The 19,114-nt window shown below is 48.3% G+C and overlaps 1 protein-coding gene across 1 annotated transcript in view; it reads left to right on the plus strand.

The window, feature by feature from the left end:
* Nucleotides 1-19,114, plus strand: part of cux1a (cut-like homeobox 1a) — a 153,463-nt gene that overhangs the window by 35,777 nt on the left and 98,572 nt on the right. The gene's annotated exons all lie outside the window — the stretch shown is intronic.

A 19,114-nucleotide genomic window follows, 5' to 3' on the forward strand; every position in this document is an offset into this window, starting at 1 on the left:
CACACACACACACACACACACACACAGCAGAGGCAAGACAGGGGGGAAGGGAATGTGTGTGCGTGTGTGTTGATGTAACTGAAATGCTGCATCATGACATGACAGACATGTGTATGTGTGCGTGTGGACCCCTGTCATCAATGCCTCCATTGTCATTGGAAGGGGACGCGTCACCCTTTTTGGTGCGAGGCGGGGGGGCTGTGTGTGTCTGTGTGTGAGTGTGTGTGTGGTAGGGGGCTGGTTGGGGAAATGGTGCCCAGTCAAGCGGAGGAGACAATGTCCTCTCATTGTTCGCATCCCCCCCCCTCCCTCCCTCCCTCCCCCTCTCAGCTGGTCCCGCTGGCGCTTGTGTGTGATCACGGGGTGTGTTTATTTACCTTTCTGACACATTGTTTTCTTCCTTTTCATTGGCTGAGCTCCTCATTTGTTCCTCATCGCTGGATTCCACTTCCCATATATAGTCCACGTCGCCTGTCCTCATGTTAGCTTACGCTAGCATTGTTCTTCACTAAACACTGTTTCATTACATCCTTGTCACTCAGTGGCTCCCAGGTGTAAAACCCACACACTGTACGCACACGCACACAGACACACACACACACAATGAACTCTATTACTTGACTACGACCTCCTTTTAGGGAACATTCTTGTCGCATGGTTGGTCAAGGCTGCTCTGGCCAGTTTGGACCGGCCCTGCTGCTTTTCTGTGAAGTCATGTCCTGAGTTGGGGAAAACTAGCCATGCATGTGAGGAGTTTTAAGGGGTGAGCGGTTCTTTATTTACAGAAAACTCTGCCGTGGATCTGATTAAGCCGCCAGGCCGTACCGTAGGTATGCTGGTGCACTGCCTCAGCATAGATATTCAATAGACTCTAAGTAGTTTGAGTTAGTCGCTAATTAGGGATGTGTCAACACAATCCAGCGTTTTGCTTTTTCAACTGCTCTTTCTGTGTTCTGTCTTTATTATGACAGTCACTGTGACACAGAGTTAGACTGTTAATTTGTGGCCTCAGAAGTGGCCATTTTCGTCGTAAAAAGTAGTGAACACATTGTTTGGGCCTTTTTAGTTTTTCTTATTTTACTATGTGTATTTCAGGGGAGGCCAGTGGACGTAGAAATCAGAGGACGGGCTTGATTGTAACGCGTGGAATGGAATGAAGAATGGTATCAAGCACATGTTTGATGTCATTCCTCATTCCATTCCACGCGTTACAATGAGCCCGTCCTCCGATTTCTACCAGCACCACCGGCCTCCCCTGGTACATTTCCAGAAACATTCTCAAAGAAAAAAAAACCCTCTGGCGCAACCCTTGGTAAGAATACGACAAGTGCTCTCCAGATTTTTCCCTCTCCTTTTGCTTCATCTCGGTTTCAGCTACCAGTAGAATTTATACACAGGTTGCCATTTTCTCATGCTCCAAAAACGCATCACGGGGATGACATAAGCCCCCTTTATTCAGACAGAAATGGGCCCGTTTTGTGTCTGCGGGTTCCTCAGGAGGGGTGGATTTGTTTTCCAGCAAAATCTTGTAAACACCAGGAATGCGTGACGTTCCAGCTGTGCGGAGTGGTGCGGTCATTGTGTCCGCCCGCCCTCCTCGCCGGTCACGTGACCCTTTTGTGTGTGTCCGTCGCCATGGCTCTCCTCTCCTCAAACAAAGCTGAGAGGGGGAGGGAAATTAAGTGAGGGAGAGGTAGGGTGAGAGAGAGAGAGAGAGAGAGAGCAGAGAGAGGGGGAATGCAATCGAGATAAGGGAGGAGAGAGAGGCGAGGGAGAGAGTGAATAATAGTGAAAGCGAAAGAGGGCATGATGAAGAGAGCAAACAGACAAAGAGCTAAGTGGCTTTCACAAGGCACCTCACTTATATCAACTTATAATGATGGAGAACAAATATTTCTCTATAGAAATGTGACTATGTTCAACCAAATGGCTACACCGTGTGGTTTGTGATAAAAACAGAGTTTCATACTGGCCACTTTCTCAGCCAGACACAGCTGAGTGTGAGGGAGCGGGTCTGTCTGAGTCAGCTCCCACTCTCCTCCGGCCCCATTAGTCTTTTTGGTGGTGTTACTGTGGGCCCCTCCGCTGGCCAGGTCATTGTCATTGCTCAGGCCACGTCTGCCCTTCTCTGTCTGGCTCACACACACACACACACACACACACACACACACACACACACACACACACACACATACACTCTGACAAAACACACACTCACAGACACACACACACTATAACTGACAACACACACACACACACAAACACACACACCCACATACAGCGCAGCAGTGCTATGTGCTGCATCAGCAGAGCCCGTGCCCATGCCTCATCCTGGGCTGTGATGACCCACGGTGCTCTGGCACACAGAGGCAGACCCACTGCACAGTACAAGTCAGGGATGGCGTGACATTGAGAGCAATAGGACAAAACCACCATTGGGAGGAGACATGAGAGGAGAGGGGAGGGGTAGGAAAAGAGGGATGTTCCTTTTCAAACTCATTTACAATTTCTCCAATGAAGAAAGGATACTTGCAAAGATTTATTCCCAGTTTAGAGAGAGTTATGGGAGTTTAATTCCGTGCAGATATCCTCCCTGCATTTCGATTTTTTGATTTGTTCTTTTATCGAGTAGCTCAGGAATGCGACACACCCCAAGGTCATTAAGACGGTAGTCCTTCAGTAAGATACGAGATCGCATGTAGCTTGAAACCTCCTACAATACTGTGATTCTGAATGTGATTCAGAGTGTGTTTTTGTGAATGTTCAACATTTACTTATCATGACATGGGATTCAAGTACACAATGCAGCGAAATGCTTGGGGCAAAGCAGCTCAATCAACAACAAAATGTAATACAAGATAATAAAAGATGTTAAAAACAATAACATAAGGTGTTTAGCTCCCCTAGTCGAGTCTGAATTGGTCTAGACAGGATTCGTGGTGTAACTCTGTGTTTTGCTCTGTGCTGAACTGAGACCAGCAGCAGGTGGTTGGTTTCTCTAGTGAGTGGGCGCAGTGCTCTTTGCAGGAGACGTATTGAGGGTACGCTGTCAGTGTTTTGGCACAGACGTTGGCTCACTGCCCCAACGGGCCCCTCTCTGTGAGTCAGAGAGAGACTCCTCCCAAAGTCATTAAGCGCTCAGTCTACTCAGAAAAGAAAGGGGAGGAAAAAGTAGCTCCGTCACGATCCTCAGACGAGTGAAGTCGACATGAAGTTTAAACTCCTTGGTTTCAGATTGTTGTATACTGTCCAACACTATCCAAGTTTCCCATCGACTCTCCGTTAAATGTCTGAGGGATGATGGATGGCTTTTAGTTGTATTGTGCCTCGAGTGCGGAGATGACACCGACAGGACTGGTGACATGTAAAGAACGTCACGCTCATTAAGTGTGACATTGTGTCACATCTGTTCGTCTGAACATCCTCAAGATATGGCTTGAGAACATTATAGTGATTAGAAATGTGCTCGCCAGTTCTTCCAACTGCCCCAAAGAGACCTTTTAAGAAAGCCTTGATGAATCATCTCATCAAAGAAGTCGAGAACAGACAACAAGGATACGGCCTCGATAGCAAAGTATTGTTGATGTATTTGTTCAGCTGATGACGTTTTCAGCTACACCAGTATAGTATTGTATGCTGGGAAGAGCTCATGTAAGAATGTCAAGGGCATGGAGCTGCTCCTCGCCCTGGCTCTATCTTTAATGCGGGAGCCATCGCCTGTTGCCCCTCCGCCTCTTCCCTCTCTTCCCCCTCTCCCCCACTTCCCTCTTTTTTTCCCCCTTTTCTTCCCTCCTTTTTTTTTTTTTTTTTGGTCTGAAAATTCCTCCCAAGTTACCACTCCCAACCGAGTGTTGATGAATAAATGGAAAATAAAAACCTGTTTTGTCTCCGGCTCTCCAATAAATCAGGCTTCTTTTCCATTTAAACCGTCCAGGGCTGCAATTTATGTTTGAGCTTAATAACCCGTTACTAAATTAATCGTGCTGGGGTTTTGGCTGGGAGGCTGTGTTCTCTGGGATTCTGTGAACTCTGTAAGAGAGAGAGAGAGAGAGAGAGAGAGAGAGAGAAAGAGAGAGGGGGGGGGGGAGGGACAAGAAAAAAAAAAGCGATCTGGTTGCCAGAATCGGCCCAGAACCCAAGGTACAAAACATCAAGGGGTTCCGGCAAGAGGGGTGGAAACTTCATCCCTCTGTCGCTCGGAGCTGGAAAGCTACCTTAATTACCGCTGTTCAGAGGGGGCTCGGGGTTGCTAACTCCACTGTGGTGTTTCATCTCGTCTCTCAGAGAAGGGCTTTATCGTCCAGACACTCCAAGTGCTGAGTGTCTCTTCCTCTCCTCTCTCCATGAGGACCTTTTTCGGGGGGGGCCTCTCAAGTTCACCTCCATTTCGGCACCAAATGCAGACTGTTTGAGTACTGTTACACAACCATTTTTTTGTGTGAACTTTTTCAAAAAGGGTATTGATTACTACAGTCTTCAGTTCAAGGTTTCGGCCAGATAACGTCTAGAGGCATCGTGTGGTTTTAAAAATGAAAAGAGGGTTGATTTCTACGCCACGTTTGATGTATTATTCTTTGTAATGCATGAGCGCTCCTGGCCCTGTATTTTGTCAAGTGGAATGATAACACAGAACAGGTAGTTTAATGAAAGCCGGGGTTTCTAGCGGCGCTATCACTGCTTGACCTCACGGCTGTACAGTGTTGCAATTTGTCTCTGTCTGATAAAGGCCTGATATGTCCCAACTTAACACTTGCCTCTTAAAGAGACATGCCCTTCCTCTCCACTGAAAGTTGCATTTGTCCAATAATTCAATTACATGTTCTCTTTTTCCCTTGTTCAGTAGGGACTTTGTTGCCATCAGAGAGGAAAAGCCTTAAACGCCAGAACACAATTCTTTATTAAGACACTTTCACTAGACATTTTAGACATATCTGAATTGGAGAGGTTCACCAGAATCTGACAGAGTTCAGGTGTTTTGACTCAGCCCTTTCTGGGTTTGTCAGATGATATTTGAGTTTGATATTTGCCTCATGACATCAGAAGCCTTTTCTTATGATCTGAGTAATAGTCTAACCATGCGCCATAGCCGGGATGGAGGACGAGGTCATAATTGCTCTTGTCAGATTGACCTACTGGAGGTTTCCTTCAACGAGGAGGTTCAAGTAATTGTTAGAGAGAGGACTGAGCGGGAATATATGTCTGATCTCTATCAAGAGTGGGTTTCATTTAATCACTGTCAGCACTGTTTGTTTTGTGGCCCGAAATAGAAAACAGGTTTCCAAAGTGTATTCTTACCCACCAGGGTGGCCAGTTTGTATCCAAACGAATGGCGTCAGAGCTGAACAGAACATATTGAAGCAAACTAGGAATAAAAAGCGTCGCACAGTATCTCATAAACTCCAAATGCATTCAGTTTGTCCAGTCTACCAGACCACCTGATCCTTGTCCACAGTAGTCAGACATGAAACTCATCAGCATGAATGCCCCAGCATTTGGCAAGCCGGCTGCTGTCCACCCTGCTCCTGCATACTGTACTGTAATTATATCTCTGCTATCAAGCTCTCCTCAGTGGTGCCTCATGAATGCGCCCACGTATGCTAGCGATCCTTATCCCCACTCTGGCTGCGGTTGTGTTGAAACAGGCTTTCACACGGGAGTATGATTTGCCCCTATGTGGACAGTTTGGGCCGGGAGTGTGAAAGAGGCTTTAGTGTGATAAACTGCCCTGAAATGGTTGTCTGAGCCGCTTCCACAGTAAAAAACTATTTAAATAAAGCCATATTCATCCCCACCGCCTCTCCAGCTCACATATTTCCAGTGCTGCAATGTATTAGAAGCATTGATAGCGGCCCTGTTTAGAAAAAAAAAGAAGAAAAAAATATTTGAAAAATATTTGTCAGTGCATTTCACCACATGTAAATACCTCCACCAGCCTAAGTTGGCCTTTTGATGGGAACTCAATTCCAGGCATTTAATCAGAGCCAAAACCCATGCTTATTAAAAGGGTGTTTACAAACCATGGTAAAAATACGACTCCTCCGCTCAACAACATCAATAAAATCGCCATGTCGAACACCAAAAATGGCACTTGAGCCGTTGGTTGAGACACAGGAGGCAGACCTTTCTGTTTTTTTCGACATGTTGTTTATCTGAATCTGAAATCAGAGCAGGCTAAACATGAGAAGCCCCAGATCAGGTTTAAGACTTAAACAAGGTGATATGCACAGATCGGATCAATGAGGGAAATCAATCAAGACTACTGGCGATTACTTTGCCTCTCTCGCCAGTCTTGTGCATGACTGGTGCTGGACTTTGGCGGCCATTGCGGGGCCCTTCACCCTTCAGTCGCTCACCCTCCTGCCTCCACCCACCCTCCACCCACCCTCCTGCCTCCACCCTCCCTCCATCCACCCTCCTGGCTCCACCCACTGACTCTGGCGGCCATTGCGGGGCCCTTCACCCTTCAGTCGCTCACCCTCCTGCCTCCACCCACCCTCCCTACACCCTTCAGTCCCTCCCCCCTCTGCCTCCCATCACCATGCCACTGAGAGCCCGCCCGCCCCGGCCTGGCCCGGCCTGGCCCGGTCCAGCCCACCTCTGCCTGTCTGCCTGCCTCAGAATGTGCTGTGCGGTGCCGGGGGATTTGTGAGGGCTGCCAGGGCCTATCAGAGGGAGCAGCAAAGTGAGCGTTCCTGACAAAGTGAATATAGTAATTAGGGCTGATCCGTTGGCACGGCGCCCAACCCAGGCTGACTGGCGTCTCGCACAGTTAATTATAGCCCTCCTGTTTAACACGACGCGGGGATATTTACCAGAGAGAGAGAAGAGAGGGAGAGAGAAGCTCTCACCCGCCACCGACGCCTCCCCCCCCCCCCCCCTCCTCGCCTCTCTCGTCTTCAAAAAACGGCTATTGATTTCAGAGGCGGGCCTCGTAATGCAGCCTGACTCTGGAATTTGGGTGGGAGGACGGGATGAGAGGAGGAGGCCTGTCTGTCTGTCTCCCACACAGCAGCAAGGCGCGGGGGGGGGGCGATGGTGACGGGGAGGGGACGTCCGCGTGGGGAAGTCCCACCCAGACATGTACTGTAGGACCTATGGTGTCAGGGTAGTAGGAGTCGCCCCCCTGTTAGCCCCCCACACAAAGAAGCACAGTCGGGGAGAGATCAGGCTGCTACGTGATTAGCATTTGAGGCACATCCACTCTGCATCTCAGCTACGCTAAGTGAATGGAGCGAGTGGGTGAGCGAATGCTAACTTGCAGAATAGACCTTTTCTCTGTATATACCAAGCGAATTGTCCCAGTGTGTTTGCGTGTGTGTGGGTCCATCAGAGAGCGTCAGTGGTGTCAGTGACGTACACCAGCACACCAAAGAGTGACCCCTTCTCTCCAACCCCTGGCCTAGATCAGTGCCTGTGTCTGTGAACAGAGGGGGCCTCCGCTCCTCCTTCAACTCGGCCATAAATCTGAATTCCAGCTCTCTTCAAAGACCCCAAAAGGAATGAAAACGTTCCCGATAATGTAAACTAATCCCTATGGAACTTTCCCACGCAAGACTCTCCCATTACCCTCGATAATTCGCATACTTCGCATTTAATTCAGCATTCATTATTACAATTACCCCGAGCAATCCTCCTCCCACAGAATCCAGTGTACTTTTGGGTCTGGAAACGTCACTTCATGTAACCACATACTGTCATTCATTTTTCAATATGTCACAACATGACGAAAGATATATACGAGATGATCTAATCTCGTTTGATTGATTTTGTGCAGACGAAGGTACCGTATTTCCCATAGACAATGGGAGTGTGGGGGGGGGGGGGGGGAGCTGCTCTTAGCACTGATAGCCTTGGAGACCCTCGTCCCCAGAGGTGTGGAGTGCTGAGCCAGCCTGGGGAGGGGGGTGTGTGTGGGGGGGGGTGTGGGAGGGTAGGAGAGAGTCAGTCGCAGGTCAGTCTGTGGTGACTCCCCTCATCTGCTTTTTCACGGACGGCCATTTTGGGCCTAATGCACCAAGCATGCCTCCACATACCTGATGGCGTTTCACAGCTGGATCGCTGAGCCTAAAAAAAACAAACACAGGAGCATGTGGACAGTGAATGCATTTGCTGTCGGAAAAAAAAATGCCCCAACTGTTTCATTTTAAGTCAAGATTTTTTTTTCTCTCTCCCTCTCTGTTTTTTTTTTTTTTTGAAAGCTCAGTTCTTTAATGCACTGGTACATTGCATCTCTGCCTAAAGGATTTGGTCCATCTGGTCAGCTAATGCTGGAGTTGATGGACGAGTGGAACTGACAGGAGTTGAGCGTGTGCCATCTCCTCTTCCTCTGGGGCTTTGTGATTAGCTAGCTGTTTCCCAGAGGGCTCTCTGTGGAGGAAAAAAAACGAGAGGAAGGTTTTCATAGGTTTTTGGGAGGACCTAGGGAAATGGATGGGTATTGGGGCGGTAAGGCAGGCAGGCGGGCATCCCTCCCTCACTGCTGCTTCCTGTGAGAGCATGTGGTATGAGACACTGGATGCCAGCCCAGACATACCAACCCAACGCTGCAGAATAGGGCTAAATTAAGGTTCCCGTTCATTTCGGCTCCTCTTTGACAGTGCTCCCGTTTTGGCCCCCGTTTCCTGTTGTGGTCTTGCCTCGTATCATGTACTGTGTAAGGCTGTGAATCAACCAAACCATGGGACAAACCATTGTGGCAGGCTACACCAGGGGTGCAGGATGAGGCCTCTTATGCTGCCATCTGAAGCTGCGTACGTACAGGTGTGTTATAGTTTCCCAGCGCATGAAACAGACTGTTGTCTTTGAACACCCTGTATACAGTGACCAGATGGAAAGACTACGGAACACTTCCTGTGTGTACACCAGAAGCACCCCTCTAATGTCTAAGCATTACAAGAAACCTTCCGCTGACCCCTCGCTGGCCCTGCGTAAATGAAAAGTCCCCCCCTGCTGACAGACAATAACACATTGGCACCCACTTTACATTAAAGTGTCCCAGTCCTCCTCTGCACTGACCAAGAGGGCGACCACAGGGCCTTGAATCCAAATGAAGAAAGGGGGCCGGTCCAGGCCTTATAGGCAGTCTCCAGATCAGGCGATGAGAGGGGGGGGGGGATTGGATATGCTCTCATTGGGCCCTGGGAAGCCCCCCCCCCCCCCCCCCCCCCGTGTGTGTGTGTGCGCGCGCGTATGCGTGCGTGTGTGATTGCAGAGCACAAGGCCATTAGACAGACAGGGACTGGGAATAGGGCTCTCCCTCTGGAATTCAGCCGCTCTCTCTCCCCCTCGCCCCCCGTATCCCAGCATGCCGAGGGGGCCCGGGCCCATCCGTCTTCCTGTGTCTGCGGCACTGACAGCATATCTGTCACGGACCCCCCAACCCCCATTCCAACCCTGGTGTGTACCCTAACCCCCCCCCCCCCCCCCCCCCCCCCCCCCCCGCACCCCATCCCATCCCATTCCACACTGCTCACAGTCATTCTGGCCAAGATAAGAGCCTGGTCAGGCACTCTGCAGCTGGGCCCTGGTCAGTCTGGAGGAGCTGATATGCAGGCCCACGTACACATGCACGCACACACTATACACATACACACGCACGCACACACTATACACATACACACACTATACACATACACACACACACTATACACATACACACACACACACTATACACATACACATACACACACTATACACATACACATACACACACACACACACACACACACACAGACACACTATACACATTATATACACACACACACTATACACATACACAACACACACAATAGACACACACACTATACACACACACACACTATACACACAATACACACATACACACACTATTTATAGTATTATCTGCAGTATTGCCGCCATATTTGCAGGCAACTGTTAAACAGTCAACACTCGATTTGTTTCCCCTCACTATGGCGCTAGCTGCAACACTGGTGAACTTGACCTGGAAAATGGCCACTGACAACACATGCCAATACTATCAATATACTGTATGCCAGATTCACCTGTGGTCTGATTTCAACACTACAGTATGTTAGTTTTGACCATCTGTAGAGAGGTGTGTTTCTATGCATTTGGCAAATTTGAATTCAGTTCCATCGTGCCAATTTGATCCCTCGCGATTTTACGTGGTGAGACATGATTGAACGTAGGCCTAAAGCTGTTATTCCCAGTTTTTCATAAGATGCTCAGAAAACCTCACACCTACAGGACAGCATCACCATCTATTCATCCGTATGTGTGTAGGTGGGATAATCAAAGCACCATTCAAAGACCCATAGGGAATGTCTTTAAGAGAACTTGTGTGCGTGACTGTCTCAGAATGCGCCGTTTTATGTTAATCCAAGACTATAATTTCTCTTTTTTTTTTCTTTTTTAATGAGTAGTTAGTTTGCTTTGTGTTTGTGTGCGTCTCCTAAGCTTGTCTGGTAATGTCTCCGTCTTTGTATGTCAGCCTTGTGTACAGTAAGTGTGTTCCTTTGTCTGGCTATAGTGTGTGTGTGTGTGTGTGTGTGTCTACGTATATACGTACACACTCTTATGCGGTCACATCCTCATTTCTTGTCTTCCCTCCTCTGCGACGTGCGGCGTCTGCCGCTGTGGGTGGTCGTCAGACGGGAGGCGGGAGGCGCGGGCCTACCCGGGGATCGGGTTTCAGGGCGGGCGGGAAGGGAAGGCTGGCTTCTGTCACTCAGAGCTCCGACAGGGTCGTCTCTTACATACACACTCACACACTCACACACACATACTGTACATACACACACACACACACACACACACAGACATGCCGTGTCACCACCACTGCGCTCCCCCAGCCTGGACTCTGTTTACACAAGCTCCTCTTACAGCCAGTCAACAGCGCTCTTGCCTTTCCTGTGCTTTTCATCATCGCCCCGGCCCACACGGCCCCCCTATCCCCTACAGACACTGACAACAGCAGGCTGCCCTCCCTCCCTCCCTCTCTCTCTCTCTCTCTCTGTGTCTGTTTATTTCTTGTTCTGATTTTCCCTTTCTTTCGGTCTCTCCATCTCCTATTCCCCCTCCCCCTCTTGCTTGTTCTATCCCTTTCTGTTTCACTGTCTCCTCTCTCTCTCTCTCTCTCTGTTTCTGTCTCTCTCTCCCTCCTTCCCTCCACAATCAGTCACTCAGCATCAAGGATTAGGTGTCCATGCAGAGTCTAGCTGTAATGCCCCCCCCCCCTCCCCCCCGGCCTCATGTTAAGGCTGCAGACTCCACCCACCGACCCCAGGACTCTCATTAAACACTTCCTTTTAGCTTCAGATCAGGCTTTGGCATTGGTACGGTATTGCCCACCTCTGCCAATCAGGTCCCTTTCATTTTCTCCTGCATTGACAGACTTGAAGACAGTTGAGGCATGCTTGATTTAAGCTTGGTGTTTGCACTTTTGGACTATTCCATTCCAGTCAAACTAAATCAAGCGCCGCTCAACTGTTCCAAAGTGTTTGACGTGGTGTATGTTACCGACTCAAGTCTAGTCTTACTAGCTACGTGAGGAATACAGATGGAACTAAGGCTAATGTTGTTTGGAGGACATACGTATATCATCCTCCAACTTTAAAGATAGAATATACAGTGCCCTGTGTAAGTAATGGGACAGTGAAGCATTTTTTCTTCTTTTGGCTCTACGCTCCAAAAGTTTGGATTTTAAATTAAACAATTACTATTGATATAGTAGATATTCTCAGCTTTTATTTGATGGTATGTGTGTACATATTGGTTTCACCATTCTGAAATTAGAACACTTTTTATGCATAGTCCCCCTATTTTAGGGTACCCAAAAGTAATTGGACAACTGGCTTGACAGGTGTTTCTGGTCACATCATTTGTGCAAGCATAAGAGAGCTGTCAATGTGTAGTATTGATTCTAGGATTTGGATTTGCTTTTGGAGTCTGCTATTTATGTATGTCAACATGAGGACCAAAGAGGTGTCAGTGAAACTTAAGGAAGCCATTATTGGGCTGAAAAATCAGATACATAGCCAAAACCTTAGGCTTGCCAAAATCTACAGTTTGGAGCATCATTAAAAAGAAAAAGCACTGGTGAGCTCAGCAATCGCAAACGTGCTGGAAGGCCCAGGAATTCTTCCACAGTGGATGACTGAAGAATGCTCACCATAATTAAGAAAAACCCCTAAACAACTGTCCCACAGATCAGATCTCTCCAGGAAGGTAGGCGTCAATGTGTCAGAGACTACCATCTGCAGAATTTGTCACCAGCCAAACTACAGACACTGCATGGTGCAAACCACTAGTTATCCTCAAAAATGATGGTCAGGTTATAGTTAGGTAAAAATTCATTGGATGGCGCTTCATCATACAATAAAACAATGACCCAAAACATACTGCCATAGCAACTGGGCCAAAAAGCTGAAGGTTATTGGCTGGCCAAGTCAGTCTTCAGATTTAAATCCAATTGAACATGCATTTCATTTCCTGATGAAGTTTTTAGGCAAGATGACCTCAAAACAAACAACAACTGAAAATGGCTGCAGTCCAGGCCTGGCAGAGCATCACCAGAGAATATACCCAGTGTCTGGTGGGGGTCAATGGGTCGAAAACTTCAGTTATTTTATGCAAAGGATTATATCCAAATACTAAACATGAGTGCTTAATTTGGACATTTAATGAATCTGTCCCATTACCTTTGGGTACCCTGAAATGTATAACAAGTGGTGTAATTTCTGAATAGTGAATGTTTGCAGTATAGAGCCAAAAGAAGAAAAAATGCGTTACTGTCCCGCAGGGCACTGTATGTCTCCTTTGAAAAGTAGTGAAGGGACATACTGAGCCGTTTGGTTGTGTCTGTTGGTACAGTGAGGTTGGAGCGTCTCTGTTGGTAAGTTTTATAGACTGTACAGAGGCACGTAACCATCTCTTCTGCTTCCTTCTGAATGAAACGTGTGCGTCACAGAGTTCAAGGTCGCCGCGATTATTACCGTGCTAAATGCAGTGTCTCTGTTGGGAGCCTCTCCAGAATCCATTAGCATGAAACACAGGCAGTTAAAGGGCCCCTCGGGTGGTCCGCCCAAAGAGTCACAAGTGCTCTACCTCGGAGGAGAGAATGTGTAAAAACCTGCGGTAGTCTGCTGAAAGTCACGGCGAACTTCACAGTGCCAGAGCTTATCTAGAGACTCCACACACCTCCCACTGTGAAGAACACGGGTGGTTTAGAAGGTCAAATTAAATGCTATTCTTAACGTCATTTCTTCCTTTAACTTAGCATTTTCCTTTTGTTTTCATAGAGATAATATTATGGCTAATTTAGCATTGGCTGCCTGGGTCTGCTATGTAAGCACATCAGCGACCCACTTCAAGGTAGCTCGGTTCTTTTGAACTAACTGGTTGAAGGTCCAACCTGAAAAACTATGTCTCAGTACTTAAGTCCACTGCTAGGTCAGTTTATGCTAGAGGTGTGTGTGCGTGTGCGTGTGCGTGTGCGTGTGCGTGTGCGTGTGCGTGTCGTGTGATCGAGGGAGAGAGAGACTGGTGAGTGGGCGTTCAGCGATACCCCCCCTCCCCCTCCTCCTCAGCCACCATCCAGCACCCCTCTGACCCTCCATATACCAAACCCACCGTGCCATCTGCTAATCCCTCCTCCCTATGAGGTGGCATGGCCACAGGCTACTAGGGAGGAACAGCACCATATTTTTAGCCAGGGCCGAAATGCATGACTCAATGCCATCCCTGTTTGCTTGTGGATGTAATGGAATTTTGATCTGTTCTGAATACAGGATCTCCAGTATTATGAATGATAATATTGTTTCGCACAAGTGGGGGGAAAAAACTGCAGCTACATTTTCCACCAACCGCTGGGTATGATTATCCACCTGCAGCAGCAGGATTTGTTTGGGTAGCGGTGTGAGGGAGTTTTTTGCACCAATGCAAAAATAGAACAAAAATTGAGATGGGGGCCACTTTCTAGCATAATATGCTAACAAAATGGCCGCTGCTCTTTCATGTGGCTTTAGTTTTACCGTCGCTGCCCCTACATGTATGTTTTCATATTCGGTAGGTGTTGATTCAGTGTCATTTTACTGACAGGGTGCTATAGGAAGATCAGCAGTGTGTGTGTGTGTGTGTGTGTGTGTGTGTGTGTGTGTGTGTGTGTGGTATTCTATACACCAATGTTATCCACTCTGTCCTATTCACTGGATGACGCCATAACCTATAAGGCATGTCAGATAACAAACGATGTTTCTATTCTTAACATGACCAGCCAAGCAGGTTCCTAAGTAGGTTAGGTGTGTGTGTGTGTGTGTGTGTGTGTGTGTGTGTGTGTTTATGTACAGGTCTTTGTTTGTGATAATGCACATTCTGTTTGTGTTTGAACTATGCATGTGTTTTATTTATATAATGCGTTTATGTGGGTGATGTATATGTTTATGCAGGAATAAAGACATGAAAGTGTGTGAATGTGTGAGTCAGTGTTAACACATGTGTTTATCCCTGTCTACAGTTGTGTAGTGTCACTGTGTGTGTGTGTGTGTGTGTGTGTGTGTGTGTGTGTGTGTGTACACAAGGTGAACTTGAGTAGAGTCTGTGGAGGGACAAAAGGCAAACAGACCCCAGTGTGGTATATATGAGTGTGTGAGTGAACACTGTTGTGAGTGTGATAGTATGTGAATACTGTATGTGTGTGTGAGAACTGTGTGTGTGAGAACTGTGTGTATGTATGTGTGTGTGTGAGTACTGTGTGTGAGAACTGTATGTATGTGTGTGTGAGAGTACTGTGTGTGTGTGTGTCAGGGTTGCCAGCCCAGGCTGGGCCGGGCCTCCTCCTCCGTTTCTCATTACTGGCTGATGAGTCACTGTCTGTGAATGCAGCCATCCGTGGACGTGAAGAGTGACGTTAATGTGTTTACTCTGTGTTTGTTCTCCGCGCGCACAGCCCTGCCGCCGTGACCCTCTAATGGAGTCCAGCCCCCCCCCCCCCCACACACACACACACACACACACACACTGGAGGGGGGAGAGAGAAGTGAGAGATGCCCCTCTCTCTCTCTGTCTGTTTCTCATTTACTCTCTCTCTCTTACTCTCTCTAGACTTGTTTCCCAATTGAGGGAGAGAGAGAGAGAGAGAGAGAGAGAGAGAGGGCGAGCTATCCCTTTTTTGTTTTCACGGCACCCCTCTGACCACTGACTTTGGCAGTAAATAAAGAGCACTTTGTGGAAAAAGGCTGTGCTGACCGTGGGGGAACGCTAACCCAGCGGTCTCTCACTAGCTTACCTATTAGGTAAGTCTCAAGGTGCAGCTCTCCAGAGTTACCGGTAAACTTGGATGGGAGGGGTGTTTTCACGCTGTGCACTCACGCACGCACGCACGCACGCACATACACACACATACACATACAAACACAAGCACACACACACACACACATTGACTAACACCTTCTCTCCAAAGACACACGCAAGGTCAGGCCTCTGTGCCAAGAATAAGCCCGGGCTGCTTCTGTAGCCCCCCTCCTGACCTCAAAAGTGCATACATTTACTCTCGGTGAAAGAGCTTGGCAACCAGCGGGCTAACTTCTGGTTGCTCAGGGACACATATGAAGCCCTCTCTTAGTAAACCCCCCAAAGATGTGTGAGTCAGGAGATCTGTTGAGGTGAAGGTGAAAGATTTACTGAAAGTTTTCCACTAGCAATGGGCCTTTTTATAGGTTTTATAGTTTTAAAACACCAGTGAATGTATACCCCTCTGGCTGTCAAAAAAAATATAAAAAAAAATCTCTTTATTTTTTATTTTTTAGGCTCGTTACAGCTATGAGGAAAAAGAAACGGTTACTTTATCGAGACTTTCAGTGAAGGGAGCCTTTCTCACAATAACTGATACTTTTACTGCCGGTATTACTACTGTATTACCTCACTGCCACTAGCTTGACAACAAGATTCACTCTCTTGCCAAGTGGCGAAATAATCAGTTTGTTTCACAGCCAGCCGGTCTTTTTTTCCCTCTGTTAATGTTTGACATCCATACATGCACCCCCCAATTGTAATGGCCCCCGCCGAAGCCTGCCAAGAAAAAGAAAACATTGATTGAAACAATTCTCGTTGATTGTTCGTTCAGAGGCTCATTTCAATAGCTAGGAGAGGAGGAGGACTATTGGCGGTTGTGGTTTCACCGCCAGACAACTGCTGTTGTCAATTAAACATTAAACTGGTTGCACACATTTATTTTCCTCCTCTCAAGGTTCCCCCGGTCGCTAGGACCCGGGCGACAGTCAAGAGTCGTCTGTCGCACTGGCGGCCGGCAATACCCCAGTGCTCGATGCTGATTTGAAATTATGAATAGCTGATGGCTCAAATTGATGTTTTATGTTGAGCGCTGGCCGTAATTCGCCCTCTGAGATCAGCGCTACTGAGAAACAGATGGTTTTTCCGCGGTAACAAATTGCTGTGTATATATAGTCTTGGCATTGGGCTGCCTTCACCTTCACTGGTGGATGGGGATCCCGCTGTTAAACCAGGGCCCTGCTTTGTGTGTGTGTCTGTGTCTGTGTATGTGTGTGTGTGTGTCTGTGTGTGTGTCTGTGTGTGTGTGTGAGTGAGAGAGAGAGAGGGGGGCGAGTGTGTGTAAGTGAGAGAGAGAGAGGGAGGGGGGTGAGCGAGTGTGTGTGAGTGAGAGAGAGAGAGAGAGAGAGAGGGGGGGGGGGGGGTGAGGTGAGCGTGTGCGTGTTACCGTGCATGTATATGAAAGAGCAAATGTGTGTGTGCACGAGTGTTTGCGCTTGTGTGTGTGCCTGTGTGTTAAGGAGATAAAGGCACTCAGTTCTCTGCCCAGCCCCTAGTTAAGGAAGATGGGTTTTCCAATCAAAGCCAGGAGGTCTCCTTGTATGTGTTAAGAGCATTGGGTGCTCCCTCATTTGAACAGATCTCGAGTGACGGTCCCCCCTAATGGCTTGTACAGGGAGGGGCGAGGGACGAAATGAGGACATCTGTTATTGTGCATTGGTTATGTTATCTGCGTCATAGATTGTGTTTTCTGTTATCACGTGTCGTTTCTTCCTGCTAATTATACATTCCCCCCCCCCCCACTAGTTGTCAGGCTCCTGTACCCTAAAATGGCCTCCTTTTTAACACTCTTCTTCCAGCCCACAAAAAGATGCCACCTGTCTCTCCTTTTCCGTTATACCATGCCTTGGAGCTGACTCCTCACTCTCTAAGGTGTAACCTTGTCTTTTTTTGGAGTGTGTGTGTGTGTGTCTGTCTCTATCTATCTGTGTGTCTCTCTATCTGTGTGTGTGTGTGTGTGTGCGTGCGCGTGCGCGCATTTGCACGCTCGTGTTCTCCCTCTGCAGTCATAAGCATTCTCGGTTCTAAATATTTCAGAGGCAGCCCATGTTAGTTTCTGGGTAAATGTTTCTTCCTGACGGCCGTCGCCCCCCTGCTCCGATGTCTGCTTTCGACATTTGCTCAGCGCAGTTCCTCCTCCTCCTCCTCCTCCTCCTCTCCCAAAGTATCTGCTCTTTAACTCTCCCTGTCTTTAGAACCAGGCTAGAAACATGACAGTATGATCCACAGTGAGCTACTATCAGCATTTATTTATGTCGAGGGCTGAGGTAATTTTGGCGCCTGTCGCCTTCTGACTGAATTACAGGGCAGAAATAATCACGCGAAGTGAAATACCGTTTGAAGGTTTCACGAGGACCGGGGGGGGTTATTTCCGCTGAGTAACCTTTTGAAGTGACTTCTAACAATTACTGTTTGCATTACCCCCCCCGCCCCCCCTTGTCTGTCCAAGGTGTTACGATCCACACCGATTGCTGCCACATGTCCCTCTCTCTGACACTTCGTCCTCCAACTCTCCAGCTGTTGATAAGTAAATAAACTGTGTGTGTGTGTGTGTGAGACTAAGTAAGTAAGGAGGCTTAGTGTCCCAGCCTGGTCCTGTTGATGACATTGGGAGTTTGATGCACTTGTCTCCAGTCACTGTTCTGTGTAATCAGCCAGAACAGGGAGGAGAGAGAGACTGATGATGGTGGAGAGGAGGCACGGTTTAAACACTGGACAGTAGAAGAGGCTACGGTTTAAACACTGGACAGTGGGAGAGCTAGGGGGCGATGCAGAGAGGCTAAAAGTGTACTCAAGTGTCCCTTTGGTTACATCATGTGACCACCCTAGGTACAGCAAGGTGCCGGCTGCTCTACCCCCCCCCCCCCCCCCCACCCTTTCACAAACACACACACACACGGCAGCACAGAGGGACATGCATTTTCTCCTCCTCTTCCCCCTTTCGTTCTGATGTGCATGACTGCTTCGCAGGTTTTCCTCCTGAAGCCACGGCTAAAAATAGGCCCTCAATAGCCGGGCTGCCAAGCAGACCTGCTCATCAGGACTAATTGCAACAGAAAAGTTCCCTTTTTCCACCTCTTTTTCTCCCTCTCTCTCTTTTGTTTACTCTGTATAGAATCCACTCTCCACTCTATATTCACTTCAGAGCAAAAACACAAATGGCCCAAGCCTACATTCCCCCCCCCCCCCCCCCCCTCCACTCCCCTGTCTAGTCTAGCGTGTGTCAGACCATGGCTCCCACTATTCATTTCTCATTCGAAACGCGTTGCTTATTTGACGACATGCGTCCTCCCATCTGTCCATGGCTGCTGATTCTGACCCCGGGTCTCCATTCTCCATAGGTTGCCTTGTCCTTCTCTCGCCCAAGAACCTCTGTTAAGTCAACTTGAATGATATCAGTGGGTTACCCTGCTTAATCATGCAGGAAGGGGCCAAGACAAGGGCCAATAGCAGAACCAGGGAAAGGTGTGAGAAGCCAGATCTTCCCCTCCTCACCCTGGTCTGTTGAGTCGGAGTACCCCCAGAGGATTCTCTAGGAACCCTGGTTCAAGGCTACTCCACAGAGAAGAACCCTGCCATTGAAAACCTTATTGAACGTGGACAGGTTTTTGTTTGGGGTGTGTGTGTGTGTGTGTGTGTGTGGGGAGGGGGGGGGGGGGGCGCAGGGGATAGGATAACAGGAGTATTCATTGGGAGCAGTGATCGATCACTGGGGGGGGGGGGGGGGGGCGTTGGACTACTATCACCATGAGACCAGGGCAGCTCCAGGGACCAGGGGGGGGACATA

This window comes from Argentina silus (genome assembly GCF_951799395.1).
Source record: "Argentina silus genome assembly, chromosome: 2".
NCBI lineage: Eukaryota > Metazoa > Chordata > Actinopteri > Argentiniformes > Argentinidae > Argentina > Argentina silus.